This window comes from Dipodomys merriami, unplaced genomic scaffold (assembly GCF_024711535.1).
Source record: "Dipodomys merriami isolate MVZ:Mamm:240054 unplaced genomic scaffold, mDipMer1.0.p SCAF_22, whole genome shotgun sequence".
NCBI classification, from domain to species: domain Eukaryota; kingdom Metazoa; phylum Chordata; class Mammalia; order Rodentia; family Heteromyidae; genus Dipodomys; species Dipodomys merriami.
In genome coordinates, this window is record NW_027203604.1 from 11,903,220 (window position 1) to 11,923,251 (window position 20,032).

Sequence of the window (20,032 nt, forward strand, 5' to 3'; positions counted from 1 at the left end):
TCTCTTCTCTTTCCCTTGTCTCTCTCTGTCTCTCTGTCTCTCTCTTTCTCTCTTTCTCTGTCTGTCTCTGTCTGTCTCTCTGTCTCTGTCTGTTTCTTTCTCTCTCTCTCTGTCTGTTTCTCTCTCTCTGTCTGTTTCTCTCTCTCTCTCTCTCTCTCTCTCTCTCTCTCTCTCTCTCTCTCTCTCTCTCTCTCTCTCTCTCTCTCTCTCTCTCTCTCTCTCTCTCTCTCTCTCTCTTTCTGTTTTTTTTCCAGCACTAGGACCTGAACTCAGGGACTTGTGATCTCACTTGGCTTTTTCACTCAAGGCAGATGCTCTACCACTTGAAACACACCTACACTTCCAACGGGTTAATTGGGGATATGGATTTGTCTGCCTGGGCTGACTTCAAATTATAATACTCAGATCTCAGCCTCCTGAGTAGTTTGGATTACAGGTGTGAGCTGCTGGTACCTGGAGCAATTTAAGGCAATAAGGATGATTGGTTTTTGGTGTCTGATGCACATTCTTTCACATAGTATCACTCATCACTCAAACTGTACATGTCCACAAATGTCTCAGTCTCTATGTGCAGCCAAGATTGTTTAACTGCAGCTTTGTAACATCAGAGTGGCTACATAGTCCCCTAAAGCCAACAGTTAGGCTAATAGTTTCCACCTACATTTGACCACCACGCAGTAGGGAGTTAGGGCAGGTGGCCATGTAGCCACTCCTCTTGAGAATACATCTAGGTGACTGAGTCCACATTCCCAGGAAGCCCTTTACTGCCCAAAGTGCACAGTCAACCCCTCTATAAGCACTGTAATGCTCAGCCCTCCTGTCCTTTCCCTAGGGATTCAGACTTAGGTGATCTGGAAAGAGGGCAAGATGAGCCTTAATGAGCTCTTCAGCTGACTCAAAGGTGTAGGCAGAAGGGACAACCTAAACCACAGGAAGATCAGCTGAGACCTCAGGGGAAGTGGTTGGTTGGTTGGTTGGTTTGTCAATACTGGGGCTTGAACTCAAGGCCCAGGTATTCCTAGTATTTTTACTCCAGGCTAGCTTTCTCCCACTTGAGCCACAGTTCCACTTCTGGCTTTTTGTGCTGGTTCATTGGAGATAAGAGTCTCATGGACTTTCCTGCATAGCCTGGCTTCAAACTTGGATGCTTAGATCTCAGCTTCCTGACTAGCTAGTATTATAGTCATGAGCCACTGTTGTCTAGCTCATTTAATGCACTAATAAGGATTGAGGATAGAGAAAATAATTCATTGTCAGAAATGGTACCTGTGACACAGCCACCAAGGGAACTCAGAGGCCCCTGTGAGATACCAGGCCTTCCCACCTGGTGGCTGGCCAAATCTCACCCTCTTCTACCTTAACTACCAGGTCAACCATGGGCCCATGGAAATATTCAGGCTCCCATGCTCACTCACATAGAAAGGTCTCTACATGAAGTCATGTTTGGGAGGTGCCCCACTGTTCAGGGGCACCTGAACACACGCTACCCAGAGGACTCAGGGATACAAGGATTATCCCCATGGCATTTGTACGAAAAACTACTTTGATCACTGGCAGACTTTCAGGTGCACCTCTACCTGAAAAATACAGAGGGACCACTTAGGCTCTATACCTCAGGAGCCCCATTTTACAACTTTGTATTTTGACATAATTTCAGATTTAGAAAAATGCTGCAAGAAAAGTACAAAAAAAAAATCACCCTGCACCCAGATTTTCCAAATGTAGGGAGGAAGGATTGCTTCTGCAACGAACATTGTTTCAATATAGGAAATATTTCTAAGAAAAAGAAAGTGGAACTCATAGGTAGACAGGGATTTTAAAAAATGGCAGACCTAACATGTAGCAGATAACAGGTGGTGCATCATGGTACGTCTTGATCCCATAATTTCTCAGTCTTTTGCTCAAATGCCTTCTTTTTCCTATAATGATGTGGATGTCTGCTCAACCAATAAAAAGAGCCAAGGAGGCTCATGTACAAGACACTTCCCCTTATGTCCTTACTATTTGCTGAGACAATCAAGGACTTCTCTTAAATATCCACAATGCAGTAATAACCCTGAGGCCTTAACACAGATGTGTACTGCTGTCCAGGCTTCAGGTCTGGCTCAGATTGCACCAGATGTTTCTGAGATGCCCTTTCAGCAGCAGAAGGCAGCAAACCAAATTACTCTCTGCTGCCTGTCACTCACCATCCAGCAAATCCTCAGTCTTCCAAGACTCTGGCATCTTGCAGAGCATAGGCTTTCCAGGTTTTTCAGTTCTGAGTTCCAGGTCAGCTTGGGCTCATATATTAGAGGCGGGACTAGTCTCACAAGATTCTTTCTTTAGGGCACCAGTGTAGTAAACCCACAAAACTTCCCTAGTGCCTCATAAGGCATGGGGGAGCCATTACGGCCTATGGGATGCTCCTGAGGGGTGCTTTTTCTGCCAGATGGATGGTTTTGACTTTGGGGATAGACCGTTGTCAGCGTAATCTGATGAAATATGGCCAGGAGTCCCCAAGAAGCTGATCCTGACTTTCAATGGTGCACAAGGCAGAGGGCGGGGGGGGGGGGGGGCGGTGGAGGGAAGAAAAAAAATCTGCAAGCCAGAGCAGCCAAACTCCAACCCAGGGGACATTACAGGGTACACCGTAGGCTGATTGCCTCCTGCTGGCAAACTCCTCGTCACTTCTTGGCTATGCAGTATATTTAATTGAGCCCATTGCATAAATGAATATCCACACAGGCTACAGCCAGGGTCTCCCTCTCACGGGGTCCCAGCTAGAACACTACCCAGGGAAATCATGCTGCCAAAACTGTGCTTCAAGTTAGGGGGCTTGGCTCCCATACCCCAGCCTGGCCATGATTGTTATGTAAACACAGAACCCCAGCTCCAGGGTGGCTCACCCATCTGCTCCTCCGGCACACTTCTAGCTGCCCTAATCATTTTCCATCCTCTTAGGTGAAAACTTGGAAAAGAGAAGAGCTCTCAATCTCCCTTTCATTTGCAAACGAGCCATTTCAGCTAAGCCTGGCTCCCTATTCTTCTGTCCGCATTTGTGTTTGTGAAAAGACCCGTCTCAAATTTCTGGGGCAGGAGCAGCTGCTCCTGAGGCCTCTTTTCACTGGGTCTGTCTCCCCCAGCCCTCACCCCGCCTGCTTCCTCCTTTTGTCTCAGTCAAAGCCAACTCCCCCCCACCCCACAGCCCTCCTCTGACCCCTGGCCAAGTTGGAGCCTCCTCTTTTGTCAGCCTCCCAGACTAGTTTCACCCTAAATCAAGCATTGTTTGGGCTCCTGAAGCCAGCACGTGCCCACACCCCCTAATCTTTTAATTTCACCCCAGGAGAAAGCAGCTGTTAGTGATACACGCAATGCACAGCTGTTGGCCAGGCCGGCTGCCGGCTCCAGGAAACAATGCAAAAGAAAGAAGGGATCTCCCCCTTCCTCTTTCTTCTTCTTTGGCTTTTTTTTTTTTGCAACAGTTGGCAGCACGTGCTGTGAAATGCAGCCCTGTTAGAACAGCCACTGTGTGCCCACCCTTATTTCCTCCTTTAGTTTGCACTCAAACTCATTTCAGAAACAAATCTTTCAGTTTCCAATACTTTCACTCCAGTCCGGGCGTGTGGCATGATCCCTTGGCTACAGCAATGATGATCTGATAAATTACAGGGTGAGGCCCAGATGGACAGAGCCTATGTCTGCATTGGTTCCCCCATGCTGGCCTATGCCCACCTGGGGATGCCACTGTGCCTGCCATTTTGCCTGCTGGAGCTCATGACGCTGGTCTCTCCCAAGCTGCAATCAGTCACATTTAGGCCAAGGGTTCCCCAGGAACAAGCACAAGAAGAGGGTTTCCTAGAAGGCTCATAAATGAAGTTAGCCTCTAGCAGAAAAGGGAGCTCCACCCAGCAATAGAAGGTCCCCTTCTTCCTGTGTAGAGAGATCCTGACATACAGTAGTGGCCTGATTTTCTGGAGCCTCTCTCTTCTCACTAGGCCCCAGAAGCCTGAAACATTAGAAGATAATTACTAGAGAGACCAACACTACCCTTAGTAACAGGTGTGACCTCCAGCAAGGCCCTTAACCTCCCTAGTTCATGGGGGTACCTGCTCAGGAGAGCAAGGGCTGGAGGGACTGTACTGCAACTATTCTGTGCCAGTTTACAAAATGACTGAGGGTTCATGGACTGGGGTAATAAGGCAATCTTTCTTATTTACTAGTGTATAATGGCTAGTGTATTGTTTGAAACCTCATGCTTTTAAAATCATTTTTATAAAGATGTTGTGCAGAGGGGTTATAGTTACATAAGTCAGGTAATGAGTACATTTCTTTTTGGACAATGTCACCCCTTTCTTCTCTCCCTCCCCCCCTCTCTCTATCTCTATCTATCTCTCTTTCATTCTCTTTCCCCTCTCCCCCCAGTTTTCCTACCTTCCTACCTACAAGATTTATAGCTATTTTCAACATAGTGTCTAGTGAGTACCACGGGGGCATTTGTTCACCCTTTGTCCCTCCACTTCTGTGCTCTGCCTTGCCCTCTCAACAACAGATATGTGAACAAACAGGAAAAAAAGAAAAGAAAACAAACACAGCAGCAAAGGAAAAAAAACACTTTGTTTCCATTTCCTGGAGTTAAATGTTGATAAATATTATTTTATATGATCGTCGGCACTTAGGCATTGAGCCTGTGTGTTCTTCCTCTGTCTCACTGCGTGTGAAACCCCATGTGTTTGAGAAACAAAACAATACAGATGCTAGGTCTTATTTCCAGAGCGTCTGACTTAATTGCTCCAGAGGGCATCCTAGACATAAGGGTTTTCCAGGGTCCCTGGATGACTTTAATGGGTGGCAAAGCCAATGACTTCTGACTTACATTTCCTGCCCCTCCTCTGAGCTCTGCATTGCATTTGGAAAGTACTTAGCTATTAAACAAACATGCCCTGCCTGGGCTGGCTTTGAACTGGGATCCTCATATCTCAGCCTCCTCAATAGCTAGGATACAGGCGTGAGCCACTAGGGCTACCAGCCTAATGATGGCCTGTTTCTAAAACACAGAAGATGTTGAAAACGATTATCCAGTATGATGACTCCTGAGAGCCAGACTGTACTCAGGCACCCCTCCCCTTGACATCTGTCCTCTGTCATGGCCAAGGGGTCAGGGCTGTCACTGCTAGAGGGGCTTCATGCACCCACAGTTTGCCCTGGGCCTCTTTCCACCCACTTTATCTCACCTGGAAAGCAATTGAAAAAAAATGCTGGCAGAAACTTGATGCTGGTCAGAGCATATGGTTAGCCATACACCTGCCTAGTATGGCACCTGCAGGGCCTCCCAGGGGTGTGGGGCCCGCTGGCTTGGATGGTCTAGGCCACAGGCAAAGCATCCGATTCATTTGCATGCTGGACGCCTGCCACGTGCCTGGACTCCAGGCAGATCTGACACGGCATGTCATTGCTTTGAAGATCGGCAAATCTGGAGAAAGCTGTGCCTCAGACAACAAAGCTGCAGCCGGTCTGGGACGCGTGCTCAAGGAACAGGCACACACAAGGCCCCCTGGGGAACTGCTGCCTGTGGATTGTATTCCACAACTTAGAACCTTGTGGAGGTTATAGCCCAGCTGTCCAGAGGGCAGTGGCCATGATCAAACCTCTACATAAGCTGATGTGACCCTGGAAAGATAGGCACCCAGGCACTGTTTTGGTTTGATTTGGTTTGGTTTAGTTTTTTAATATAAAAACCAACATTTTAGTAGCTTCTGTTCTTGCATATCTTTTCAGACAAAGCACACAGAACTGGAAACCTTTGGCTACCCTGTTGCTGTGCAGATGCATAATAATGAAGACAAGTAGGAAGGGCTAATTTTGATTAATTCTTTGCCCAGGACAATTGGGCTTTCAATCCTGGAATGGGTTAAATGTCACTCCAGCCAGTGCTGCCCTGTGGGTCCCCTCTGCCCTCAGGGTAGTGACAAGATAATCACCGTGAATGAGCCTCCTGTAAGAGCCAGTAGCTCCCAACCTATCTCACTTAACTCATCTGTCCAGGCATAGGCACAGTCACATACTGGATGCAGGAAGGGCTTGAAAAACTACAAAAGATGAGCCATGTGGCAACCCAGCCAGGGCCCCTAAGGAGAGACACCCCTAAAATACTGACACTTGAGAAGCCCTGCTACGGTTAGAGGCCTTCGGCCAACGTGGACAGCCCCTTTAGCACCAGGCATACATTCCTGCCCACCCCACCAACACACCCTCCTCCAGGCCCCCTTCAGGTTGGGGGAGGGGAGAGCGTCCCTCTGCGGCAGCAGGCTGGGGATGGGACAAGGGGCACGCAGCTTTAGGCCATTAGCAAAGAACAATAGGTCTGAAAGGCTAATCCCACGGAGCAGAAGAGAGAGCACGCCTGTGCCAGCAGCAGGGTTAGCTTGTTATCCAGACGGCAGATGGAGGGTGGCCTGGTTGCTGGGCAGAATTCGCCCTGTCATCCTCACTAGGTGTGGGAGGCCCAGGACTCCAGGCCATCATCCATGCTGACTTGTTCCTCAAAGCACTTTGGGTAATAAACTTCCTGGAGCTCTTGTCTAGGAGTAAGAGGAGACCTGTGTTCTCAACCTTGTGGGTGTTTACAGATTGTCCCCCCCCCCAGGATGAAAGCTACTTGGGGCATCATTCATTCTGAGACACTCCTCCCCCCATTCACGCTCTGTCTGCCAGGCTCCCCTCAGCCTCATATTGAGGATGGGGCATGCACTCACTAGAATAAGCTAGCTGGGGACATGCCTGTGGGCTAGGTACACACTCAGGTAGGCACTCTGGAGAGATGTACACTGGTAGTTCCAGTCTTCCATGCTCCCCATGAAGCTGTCGCGTGAACACACACACAGCAGACTTTAGTCACCATAGTAAAAGGGCCTACCTCCAAGGTACCACCATAGACCCTGGCTTATGGGGTATAACAAGAGCCAGGGAGCCTGGGAAGCCCCATCTTGTTTTCCTGCCTGCCCTGGAATCTGTTACTTCATTAGAGTGTTTTATTGCCAGATGGTCTCAGCAGAATCCAATGCTGGGGTGAGGGAGTGGGTGTGACTGTGGGTGTGGTACAGGGTACAGGGGCTTGAACTCGGAGCCTGGGAGCTCTCCCTGAGTTTTTGTTTGCTCAAGGCTAGCACTCGACCACTTGAGCCACAGCTCCACTTCTGGCTTTTTGGTGTTTAATTCGAGTTTTGTGGACTTTTCTGCCCCAGGCTAGCTTCAAACCACAGTCCTTAGATCTCAGCCTCCTGAGTAGCTAGGATTACAGGCATGAGCCACTGGTGCCCATCAAGCCATCCAATTTTAATTCTGCCAATTACTTAAGGATCAAGCCTGCCGAATAAGCATGCACATTAGACATGTGGTAAGGCTGGCATGCAGAATTAATGTTGTTCTTCCAGACTAAGATGAAGCAGCCACAGTTTTACCCACAGGGCGCTTTATAACTCTGTCCTCCTGTAACACTTGCATTAGGTGCAGGCAGCAACCCATCCCTAAGTGTGAGGTTGACAGGCAATACTTGAGCAGCTACTATTGCTTCTCACTCCAGCAAAGAAAGAAGAATTCACAGGAAGCCCTTTGTATCGGCCGTGTATCTTCAAGAGCCCCTGTGTTCAGCACACAGAATCACATGGACACTGCCTGTATTGGCCATCCTTCAAATTCTCCCTTCATATTTCTTAGATTCCCTTCCCCCTTCACCCACACTTATACTGTACCAGTACTGAGGCTTGAACCCTCAAGCCCTTGTGTGCTTGCTTGTGTTTTTCTTCTCAAGACTGCCACATTTGAACCACACCTCTACTGGCTTTTCTCAGGTTCACTGGAGATAAGATCTCTCAGATATATCTGCTCAGGCTGGCTTCAAACCATGATTCTCAGATCTCAGACTCCAGAGTAGCTAAGATGATAGGCATGAGCCACTAGTGCCTAGGTGGATTTCTCCCTTTATAACAGTGAGATTTTTTTTTATTTTGTTTTGCTTTTTGTTTTTTCTTGTCCTGGGTCTTGAACTCAGGGCCTGGGTTCTTGTTAGCACTCTATCCCTTGAGCCACAGCACCACTGCTGGCTTTTTCTGACTAGTGTATTAGAGGTAAGAGTCTCATGGACTTTTCTGCCTGGGGCTAGCTTCAAACTGTGAAACTCAGATCTTAGCCTCTCAGTAACTAGGAACACAGGCATAAACCACTGGCACCCAGCTTTAACACTGGGTTTTACAATAATTTAAATAATTTCAAGAAAAATTTAATAATACATAAATAATATCCTTTTAGGTGGGATGCAATTTTTTAAATCCACTTCTTGAACTTCTTCCAATTCAGAGAAATTTCCTTTCTCTATTAGTTTGCAAGGACTGCTATCATAGACCACTGCAGCGTACATCATTCTAGGAGGCTGCAAGTCTGAGATCAAGGAATTGAGGCCGTGAGGTAGGAGGCTCTGTCCTAGATAGGCCTCACTCCCAGACTCCAGTGGCTTGCTGGCCATCTTGGACATTACTTAGTTTGCCGATCTCTGCTTGAATCTTTACATTCACATTTTCTATGAGCCTCTATCTGACTCTCCGTTGTATGCAGAAGCAAGTATGTAAGGTCGAGACCAGCCGTAAAGACTCCATTTAATTTGATAATGTCTACAAAGATTCTGTTCCCAAGTAACTGGTGATGATGATGACATTACTGCCACTACCACCACCACCACCATCATCACCATCGCTGACAGCACCATTATCATTACTACAGCACATCACTACCACAACTATGTTTTTCTTTTTTTTAATTTTTATTTTATTGTTAAGATGCTGTATGAAGGGGTTACAGTTACATGAGTAAGGCAATGAGAACATTACTTGTAGATCATTGTTAGCCCTTCCCTTCCTTGTTGTTGTCCCAGTATCCCTTCCTTCCCCCAGCTCCCACACTCCTATCCCCCTTCCCCCACTCACTACCCAAAGTTCTTTTCCAATATACTGTCCAGTAGGTATCTTCGTTGCAATGGGTCATCCTTCATTCTTATTTCAGCATTTTGTGATTTCCCTTCCTCTCCCCAGTTAGACATATGTACATACAAGAGGCAGGATATCAAAATTGAGTACAGTGACAACAGGGATTATGCTGTAGGGGAAAGAACATACCAAGGAAACAACAAGAAAAATAATAATAAAATCACACGGTACATTTAAAACAGTAACAATAAAGACAGACCTCTTGTGTCTATATCTTGGGGTTCATTTCACTTAGCATCAACTTACATGGTCATTTGTACATGACTACCATAACTATTGTCATACCTATCAAAATCTCTACTATCACTGTTGTCATCATCATCCTCGTATGTAACCTTTAAACTGACCTGATGCCAGTTGCCGTTCAAGTGCTCTTATCAAATGAGTTGACTTGATCCTCCCTTCAGCCTTCTGAAGCAAGCACTATTACCTGCATTTTTCAGAGGAGCTCTGAGAAGCTCACAGTCCCCTCAGGCCAAGTACTCGAAGGAGGCAGGACTTGAACAGCAGCAATCAGGCTTTAGGATTTATCTTCTTAAGGAGATCCTCATTTGGGCATTGTATTAGCAAAGCCTACTCCAAATAATTCATACAGGAGAATAAATGCTTGTAAATGGTTGATTAAAAGATGTATGGCTTACCCCTTAAGCAGAAAGAAAGCAAGTCACAGTTCCTATACAGAGCTTTGCTTATAAAAGTTCAAACACACTGAGTGGGTGTGGCTGAGTGGTAGGGCTCTTGCGTCACATGTACAAGGATCTGGGTTCAATTCCCCCGCCCCCTCCCACCACCAAACCAGAAAGAAAGAAAGCTAAAAGTTCACAAACAAGCAAAATTTAGCAATTCATCGGCAACTTGGAGGCTCATACGTAATAGGTAAAACTTTAAACGAGGCAAAGTAGCAATGAACACAAAATTCAGGCCAGAGGTTATTGCACGCAAACTAAGAAAATGACGGAGAATGTTATGGAACTGTTTAGGAGTCTGAGTAGCATCACAATTGCTAAACTCAATGTACCTTTATTTATTAAAGCTATCTTTATATATTATAGGTACTCTTTGTATGATACATTTAATATAGTATAGAGAGTTGTATGTATAGATGTATATACACATATGTAAATGTATAGTTTGGGGCTTGGGTTTTGGTTTTTGTGCCAGTATTACTGGGGTTTGAACTCAGGGCCTCACTCAACTTTTCTGCTCAAAGTTGACACTACTATTTGAGCCACACTTCCACTTCCAGCCTTTAAAAAAAAAAATCTCTTAAACCTGTCAGTCTGAGCTGGCTTTGTTTGTGATCCTCAGATCTCAGCCTTCTGAGTAGTTAGTATTATAGTCATGAGCCACCAGACCTGACTACATTTCTTTATTTTTGTTTAAATTCCTTTAAAACTAATTCCTTTAAAATTGTTAGGGGGGGGGGGGGGAAGATAGGAATCCCAATCTCAGACACAGCACACAATCTAAAGCAGCCCCAAACCTAGGCCACCCCTCCCAGACAGGATGCCATGGATACTCTCTAACCTCTACACACACACACACACACACACACACACACACACACACACACACACACACACACACACACGAAGCAGTCAGAAATCTCTCAGAGTCCCTAGAGACAAGCCATCCAGGGTCCTCCATCTGCAGACTCCTCTACACCCAGGCTTTATCTATCACAGACAGCAATCTTTTCTCTTGCTTCCCTCTGTGAGAATGCTCTGATGACAGAGCACAGAAGGAAAGGTTGGCCCAGGACCCAGCACAATGCCAGGAGTGCAGCTGTACACCATAGTGTAACACAGAGACAAAGAAACCCTCTCTTACTCTCAGCGCACTGCCCAGGCTGTGCAGGAAAATTCTAAATACTGGGTGGTCACTTCCAGCCACACCCTGCCTGTATTTACTGTGTAGCCCTCCTTTCCAGCCTGCTTCAAGGAGCTCCAGATTACCTGCCGGGAACATTCTCCCATCCCTACCTCCCTACTACCCAACCCTGCCCCTTCCCAGAATATCCCTCTTGGATCAGTGTGCAAAGTCCAGAGAAATAAAGGACCCAGGGAAGGCTGTCAATCTTAGAGTCCAGTTTCAACCCTAACCTCCCTGCTCCCATTGTATTTCTCACCTCTGGGGCCCAGGACTCGTCTGAGCCCTGAGGTGAGGCAGCTGGAGACCTTAGTAAGGGCCAAAGAAGGCTTTAACCTCACCACTATCCTAAGGCCTAAGGCCTAAGGCCTAGAATGTGCACATTCTGATTCTGACTCTCTCTCTCTCTCATGCTCACATACATGCACATGTATGAAGCACATGCTCACATGCACACATGTGCACACAAAGCACAAGTAGGTGAATATTCTGAGATCTTCCAGTCTGTGTCCACCAGGTTTGTTTACATTTGAAATCCAAAAAGGACTGTGAACAGAACATGGTTTCATAATACATTGGAAGGCAGAGTATGATGTGAGTACATGTGAGGCTCATTTTATTTACAAGACTTAGTTTCACTATAAAACATTAACACATCTGTTTGCAGGTACTACCTACGTCTCATGGGGTGGTTGGGGCAGGTGGAGCATGCACAATTTGAAACTCTTTCAGATCTGAATCCTGTTTGGCTGCAGGATTTGCTGGTAAGGGGCCATGTTCACAATCTGCATACACAGAAAGCAGTGTCACCCTATTCCCATGGAAACCCAAGGCTCAGTAGACCCTCTATCTAGACTCTACTGCCAGACTAAGCTAATAATTGGGCAGACAAAGAATATTTCTAGGGCTCAGAAGGTACATACCAAGTCACATTCACTCCTACCACCTTCAAACAGGAGCAGACATGTCCAAAGCATAAAGAGCTTCCAGAAGACATGGACAAAAGCCAAATGTGTCAGAACCAGTATCAGTACCAGTAAACCATACAGACTCACTCTGTGTGTGTGTGTGTGTGTGTGTGTGTGTGTGTGTGTGTGTGTGTGTTGTCCCAGGGGACTGCCTATCTTTTTCCAACCTCTATGACCCTCCCATTGCACACACACATATGCATACCCATGCAGGCGTGTATACACAACACATTTACAACAGCATCTAAGCATGAGCATGTCTTCTCCATATCAGATGATTTCCCAAGACAACAACTGTCCATAGGACACTGAAGTGAACAGCTAAAGCATGCATTCACTTTGTTCAAGTCCAGCATCTCCTCCATTGGACATCATCAAACCCACCAGAGCACACAACCAAAGGAACTTTGTCCAGCAAAGGAAAATCCTTGACTCACTTTCAAGATTTTATTCTAAATAGTTTTGGATTCCTCTCATCTAGAACTGTTCTCAAAGGTAATTTCAGAGTCAATAAAGAAAGCTGGGCTCATTCCACACCTGTCATGAGGAAATTGAAGCAGTTTCCAAAGTTAAATGATTACTTAAGATCAGAGGCTCCCGATTGCACATCAAAGCCCTTGCCTTTCAAAGAGGTATCCCCAGACCCCAGGCCACTACCTCTGTCACTGCAGGGAAAGCTGACAGCCAACTGGCAAGGGCTCCTTTGTGGAAAGGTGAAAAGGAGTCTGGGAAGCAGAAGGTGCTCCAGGTAAATGCAGAAATTCTTTGAAGCTGAAAAAGGGTGAGTTGTGGATTTATGCTTTTGATATTCAAAGAGTACCTACATAGCTGCATGTTGACATCATGTTATGAAGAGCTTCTTACACACTCAAGAGAAGGCTCTGGGCATCTGTTATGCTATTTTTCCATAACATTGAGACGAACCGAAGGATCCAAGGGTCTTGGTCCATTCACAGGCTTTTCAGCTCTGTGCCTGGGAGAGCTGGCCCTTTCCTCCCATTTCCTATGCTACCATCTTATCGCCTGTGTCAACATACATTTCCCAACAGCGTTGAAAGGTCCTGAAAGCAAATACTCAGCCACCTCCGGGAACTTGCCAGGCAGAAGGCTCTGAAGAGAGAGCAGCCACCTCAGCCAGGGCCCAATGGCCTCTGCAGAGATAATAAGCCTATGTATGTCACTGATAGTCAGAGAACAGGGTCAAGCTCTCACACCTGGCAGTCCCAGAAGTGTAGGGCAAGCAAGGACATAGGTGGCCTGATGCAATGACCTTTGCAAAGGTAACAAGCCCCCCACCTCCCCAAGGGAGGCTAAGTGGTGGAAGGCAGGGCTGCAGGTCTATTTTTACTCACAGTTTGCATGTGAATTTCTAGAATAAACAATAAAACAAATAAACAAATCACTTCAACACTTGATTTACCCTGAAATGAAATTCTTGGATAATATCAGGTACCTACAACAAGATAGATAGATGGATAGATAGATAGATAGATAGATAGATAGATAGATAGATAGATAGATAGATAGATAGATAGATAGATAGATAGATAGATAGATAGATAGATAGATAGATAGATAGATAGATAGATGGATGGATAGAGCTGGGCACTGGTGGCTCACATCTATCATCCTAAATACTCAATCCAGAGGATCAAGGATTGAAATCAAACCTGGGCAGAAGAATTCATGAGATTCCATCTCTAATTAACCAGCAAAGAGTAAGGCTGGAGGTATGGCTCAAGTGGTGGAACACCAGCCTGGAACAACAAAGTCAAACAAGTTGGGCTTGGCCCTGAGTTCAAGGCTCAGTACTGGCAAGGGTGGGAGGGAGAGAGGAAAAGGAGCAAGAGAGAGAGGGAAGAAGAGAAAGAGGGAAGGAGGGTGAGAGGGAAATGATAGGTGGACAGGCAAATAGATAGTTCATGATGTATGGTGGTGGATGTATGGATAGATAGATGTAAAGATAGTATGTATAATGCTTTAAGGGATATATGAACAACAACTGAAAGAAGACTCATTTAAAATACATCTATTCAGATGGCAAATATTCCAGCACAGCTACCCTGGAAGGGGAAGCAAGTCACTGGTCCTGGCATCAGGTTGAACTTCTAAAGCTACCTGTAACAGTGCATATTGCTTTGGTAACTCAAAGACCTGGGGGATATTCACTACTATTATGGTTTTCTGAAATTGTGTGAACTTGGCTAAGATCACGATAAAACCAAGTCTAGGGCCTCCATTAATAGGCATCGCAGTTGCATTTCTGGGAAATTTGGTGTCTGCCATAGCCACATGCTCATGTAATGTTGATAGAACAGATATGGGAACAGTGTAGTCCCTCAAACTCAGATCTTCCATCCAAGTGAGCCCATGTTAGCCACAGGGCCAACTGGTTATGCAAAACCTTGGCCTCTGCTTTGGAGACCCTTAAGCATCCCTATCCTTGCCCATGGAAGACCAGTGGTCCCCATGGATCCTACAAACATTCCCACAAATTCCCAGCAAGGCCAACCCCATTATGAGCACCATGAGCACTAACATTGAGGACAGAGTCCAGCCCCACAATAAGTTGAAACTGGGGCCCAGTCATCACCCACATTCCACAATAGTGCCTGAGACTATATATTCAGTGGTAAAGAAGACTGAATTGCTGGGATAGGGCCTCTCATGGACCCCTCAAGTCCCCTTTGCCAAGCCTTAGACAAGTACAACCAGTGCAGAAGCAACAAACCCTGGCCACGTACAAAAGTTAGTCAGCCTTGTTCAAGGTTGTAGGATCCCTGAAGACAGATGATGAGCTTCTAGTTCAGACATGCTGGTCTCCCTCAACCAGTTCCATGAGCCCCTGGGAAGCTGGATACCCCAGGAGTTATTTACAAAGTGCCCAAGTATGTAACAATGGCCATCAGCATTAAATCTGTGCAGGCATTGTATCCTAAGTGCTAATCTGGACCAGGAGCTCCTTCTTTCCCCTGGTCCCCAAGCCCAACTTCCTGATCTTGGCATCACTCATGGCTCTTCTCTTTGTGTTTTACTCCAGAACCAGGTCCCAGGCAAGCAGCAGTCGAAAGTCCTGCCTAAAGGTGAAACAGACCTGCTTTTACATTCTGTTTCTGCCTTTGCTGATCATTGAATGAAATGTATTGGAGACTATTGTTTTAGATTGAGCACTATCTAGTACAAGGCCCAGCAGACCAGAGAGCATAGAACAGAGTTCTCTTGTCAGATGCCATAGGCTCAAGTCTGAAATGGACTCCTTAAAATTAAAAATAAAAATGGAATAATAGCAACAACAAAAGAGTGGTAAAGTGCCAGCCATGAGCAAAAGAGCCAAATGAGAGCCCGAGGCTGAGTTCAAGGGCCAGTATCAACACACACATGTGTGCGTGCATGCACACTCGCATGTGCGTACACACACGCACACACACACACACACACACACACAAGGGATCTCAAAGACTAGATACAGTATGAGGCTCTGAATTCCAACTCCTGGAGCAACAGCAACAATAACAACAACAAAAACTAAAACAAACAAGGAAAGGAGCCGGTATAGCTGAAATCTTAATGCATATATATATTTATATAGTTTATAAATAAATATATATAATTGAAATCTTGAAACTAAATTTGTTGTGGTGAGGGTTTTTTTATGTTGCTTGTTTTGTTTTGTTTTTGCCAGTCAGAGCCTGGGCACTCTTCCTAAGCGGCTTTTGCTCTACCACTTGAGCCACATCACCATTTCCAGCTTTTCCTGTTTATGTGGTACTGAGGAATCGAACCCAGTGCTTCATGCATGCTAGGAAAGCACTTTACCTCTAAGACACATTTGCAGCCATGGTGTTGTCTTTTGACATTGATAACAGGACTTGGATGAATGTCCTCATCTCTACAGGACATATGACCCCCACATGAGAAATGGAAACAGGAAAACAGCCAGCTCACAGAATGGTAATGAGAGAAACAGACTAGAGAAGCCAGAGAGCATTTAACTCCACAGTGGGTGTTCAGCAAATGAGAATCAGCGTCACCTCTCTGTCATAGGTAATAGCAAAAAGAGGCTGAATGGAACCAAATGAGCAAAGCCAGACCAAACATGCAACAGCCAGTGAGCTGCAACCTGACTGAAACCAGACTGTCCCAACCCCCTCCACACACCTGTTTGCATTATGACTTCTTTCTTGGCTGTGTGTGTGCTGGTACCAGGCCTTGAACTCAGGATCTGAGTTCAGTCCATTCATTTTTTTCACTCAAGGCTGGTTCTCTACCATTTGAGACACAACTCTATTTCTAGCTTTATGGTAGTTAATTGGAGATAAAAGTTTCACAAACTTTCATGCCTGGGATGGCTTCAAACTGTGTTCCTTAGAACTCAGTCTCCCGAAAAGTAGAATTACAGGCATAAACCAGCTGATGTGTAACTTGGAAAGCATATCTGTGCTCACAGTCTATACCAATGCTCAGTACTGAGCATCTGTATCCTAGAGGCCACTTAAATGCCAAAACCAAATGATGGACACGGGAGGATTTTCTGCTCTGTTGACCCAAATCACTCTATATTTGCCTATAATACCCCCACTCCTCTGTCCACACGTTCTATAAGTAAAAGACATTTCTATAAGTCATTGTAGAAACACATGACATATTTTTATAGCTGTGGACAAACAAAATCAGTATCCCTGAGCAGGATTTATAGATTGAATTTGCAAACATTATAACCTTATTCAAATCACTTCCCTTCTAAGATCAGTATGCAGACAGAAATACCACATTCTGGGAGACACACCAGAGTCTCTACCAAACATAATACAAGCTGATGAGCCAGAAAGAACTGCTACCTGTGATTTGACCTTGTATTTAAAACAGGACTACCTAACATAACTATTACCATAACAAAACATAATATTGGGAAGTTGAAATGTGTCTTATCTGGGGTGAGGGCAAGGTTGGCATTAGTGGAACAAGGAGCAAACAAATCAGGAGAGGAAGAGAATATTATATAGACAAAATGCGTATGTGAAAATAGAATAAAGTAACTTGCTGAGATTGGGTTGGAAAAAAGGAGGGGGAGAAAGGGAGAATGGTAGAGGGGTAGTTATGATCAAGAAGCATTATACCTTAGCTACTCAGGAAGACAAGATCTAAGGATCCAGTTTTGAAGCCAGCCCAAGCAGACAAGTTTGAGAGACACTTATCTTCATTTAACCACCCCTCCCAAAAAAAAAAAAAAGCTGAAGTGGAGGTATGGCTCAAGTGATTGAGAACCAGTCCTGAATAAAATAGCTAAGGAAGAACACAAGGCCCTGAGTTCAAGTCCCAATACTAGTACCAAAATGAAGAAGAAGAAAAAACAGCCTAAATGGGCTTGTTAAATTGAAAGCCCATTGTACAACTAATTGTTGTCTAAATAAATAAGTAAATAACAGGGATACCAGGACTTCATGCAGTTAACCAATAAACTTACATTTTTAAGGGAGAAAATATAAACCAGTGAGAGAAATCACTAGCACTTTTTGTGCTAGTCTTGGGGCTTGAACTCAGAGCCTGCCCTTAAGCTTTGTCTCTCAGGGATAGAGCTCTTTCTTTCAGGGACAGAGCTCTACCACTTGAGCCACAGCTCTCCTTCTGGCTTTGTTTATGGTTAATTGGTGATCCTCAGATCTCAGCCTCCTAAGTAGCTAGGATTACAGATGTGAGCAACCAGTGCCCAGCATCTGGAAATAGTTTTTTGGGCCTAGAAACAGGAGCACTTTGCAAGACCTGCTAGCTTCTTACCACGAACCCAGTAGTTGGGACTATAATCCTCAATATCCAGCAAATTCATCCTCCGGGTCTCTTTGGAACTAATGTTCTCAACCTTTAGGAAAATTAAAAGTACTACAGATACACTCACCAGGGGCAAATGAGAATGATGACAGTGAGATGCCTGGTGACATTGCTATAACCCTCAGGCTGGAAGAGCATTGGGGCTGGTGCAGATGACCCCTGTATTCTGAGCACCTCAGGGCCAGAGCAGGGCCTTCCTAGGTGTCTGCAGCCAGCAGACAGGAGGCATTGCTGGGCCAGCTCCACGAGCCCTGCAAGCTCCTATCCTCTGGTCCCAAGAGTGACCAAACAGGTTCTCCAAGTGGCTGGAGCTGAGCGTGCAGGGCTGGGAACACCTTGTTCCAAACAGTGTCCAGGAGGGCTATGTGTACAGCCAGGTGGGTGGCCTATCCTTCATGTATCCCCAAGCATGACCTGGCATATTTTAGGGAACACAGAAAGTCACCTTCCATCAGGGTTAAACAGGGCCAACCAAGGTTGTTGTTTTGTTTTGTTTTAATTTTTTAAGGAAAAGAAGCTCAGAGAAGGGTCAGCTAGCTACTGGTCTTACCAGTACTTGGTAAGTACTTGCCAGTACTTACCCTTCCCAGGCAGGGGAGCATCTCAGCAGAGAGGCCTTAGACCCTTGGTCTTCTGTCCCCACTCAGGAAGGATCTAGATAGATTACATATGGATGACATTGCTAGCAGAATCCTCAATAACTATATTTTGGAGAGACAATCACCTTGCCCCATTCTTCGTTTAGCTCTGTAAGGCAACTGGAAAGAAGGTGTTGTGATGTCAACAGTCTCTAATAGTGCTAATGTTACTGTCCACAAATCAAGCTCTTGGAGCAGGATGCCATACTCAAGGGGTCTCTGAAGTGCCCCTCTCCAGCACTGAGATGAAGCCTGAGGAGTCTTTGGAACTTTGCAATCAGCTGGGTCCATTTCACATGGCCTTTGCCATTCAGATATTTGTCCTAGAGCAAGATTCAGAGATGGTATAGTTTCCATTGATGTGTGCCCAAAGCCTGGCTCTTCCTTCCAAGGCCCAGCTGGTTACTTGGCAGCCAGCCTCACGTTTGCCCATCTTTTGAGCCTTCCTGTTCTGGATTTTCAAGCCAGGCCAACAGCACCACTCCCAATAAACCACTAGCACTAATGCACTTGGCTCAGCTTGAGACTGACTTCTGTATTTTGAAATCAGCAATCAGTCAAATGTCATTCTTCACCCAGCAGCCAGCTGTGAAGAAAGGGCTTTGGTCTCTGTACCTGAAGCCCAGTCCAGCACCCAAGGGTACAGGAAAGGAAGAAGCAGGTGCTCAGGCTCATGCCAGAGGATTGGGGAAGCCAGAAGCCTTTTCTCTCGCTCCTCTCCTTCAAAGCTATTTCAACTATCTTTCTCTCTAGTCACGACTCCAGGGGTGAACAGTGATTGAGATTTACAGTGCTCAATGCTCTCATGCTTGGTGTCCTCTCAGAATACCCTGTTTCTCAAAACAGCCTATGAAAGAGGTCATTTCATCCCAAAGAAAGGACAAAGCCCCAAGACTTAAGTATTCCGGCCAAGGTCACACAGCTGGTAACAGAGGAAATAATCAAGTTCCAGCCTTCCAAAGCAAGGTGAATCTTTTAAACCCAAGGTCCTAAAAATTCAAGGAAACGCTTTTGTTTTGGAAACTGCCAATCTTAGAGTAGCCTTGCGTTCTTCCAGGTCCGTGTGCAAAGCCCATTTGGGCACATACACAGAAGGAATGCCACACACAGCAACCACCCCCAGTCCTAGGGGGCCCTGATAAGTTTATTTACCTTGACTCCCTCTTGCATGCTCTGATGAGCCAATCAAAATCAGGGAAGGGCTGAGGAGCCCCAGGAGTTTCCAAGGTATTCTCTTGGCCCATGGAAGCAATAGGAAGGTGAGCTATGGGACTTGCTTATGATCAGGTGAGGGGAGAATATGGGAGTCAAAGCCCAAAGTCCTGGAGATTCCTGGGCCCGTTTTCGGGGAGCACTGTTAGGAGAAGGGAGAAGAGATCAGTCCTGAATCCTTGACATCCCAGGTGGTCTTGGATCCTTTCTAAAGGCTACCAAAGAATCCCCCACAAAAGCTGATGTCATCCTAGCTGAGAACTGAAGATCACAGTTGGAAAGCCAGCCTACGCAGAAAAGTCTGTGAGACTCCTATCTCCAATTAACCACCCAAAAGCCAGGAATGGAGGGGTAGGCTCAAATGGTGGAGCACCAGCCTTGAGAGAAAAAGTTAAAGCTGTAGCTCTTTAGAAAGGGGACATGTGTTTTTGAGTACACAGTAGCTCTTAAAGCCAAGCAATGATCTCCACAAGCATCATGAGCCTGGACCACAGTGCTGATG

The 20,032-nt window shown here is 45.8% G+C and overlaps 1 long non-coding RNA gene across 1 annotated transcript in view; it reads right to left on the reverse strand.

The window, feature by feature from the left end:
- Positions 1-17,800, reverse strand: part of LOC138834584 (uncharacterized) — a 103,957-nt gene extending 86,157 nt beyond the window's left edge. The window contains exon 1 of the long non-coding RNA XR_011374210.1: positions 17,748-17,800. This is a non-coding gene — a long non-coding RNA (uncharacterized lncRNA). The remainder of the gene's footprint in view (positions 1-17,747) is intronic.
- Between the last annotated feature and the right edge of the window lie 2,232 nt (positions 17,801-20,032).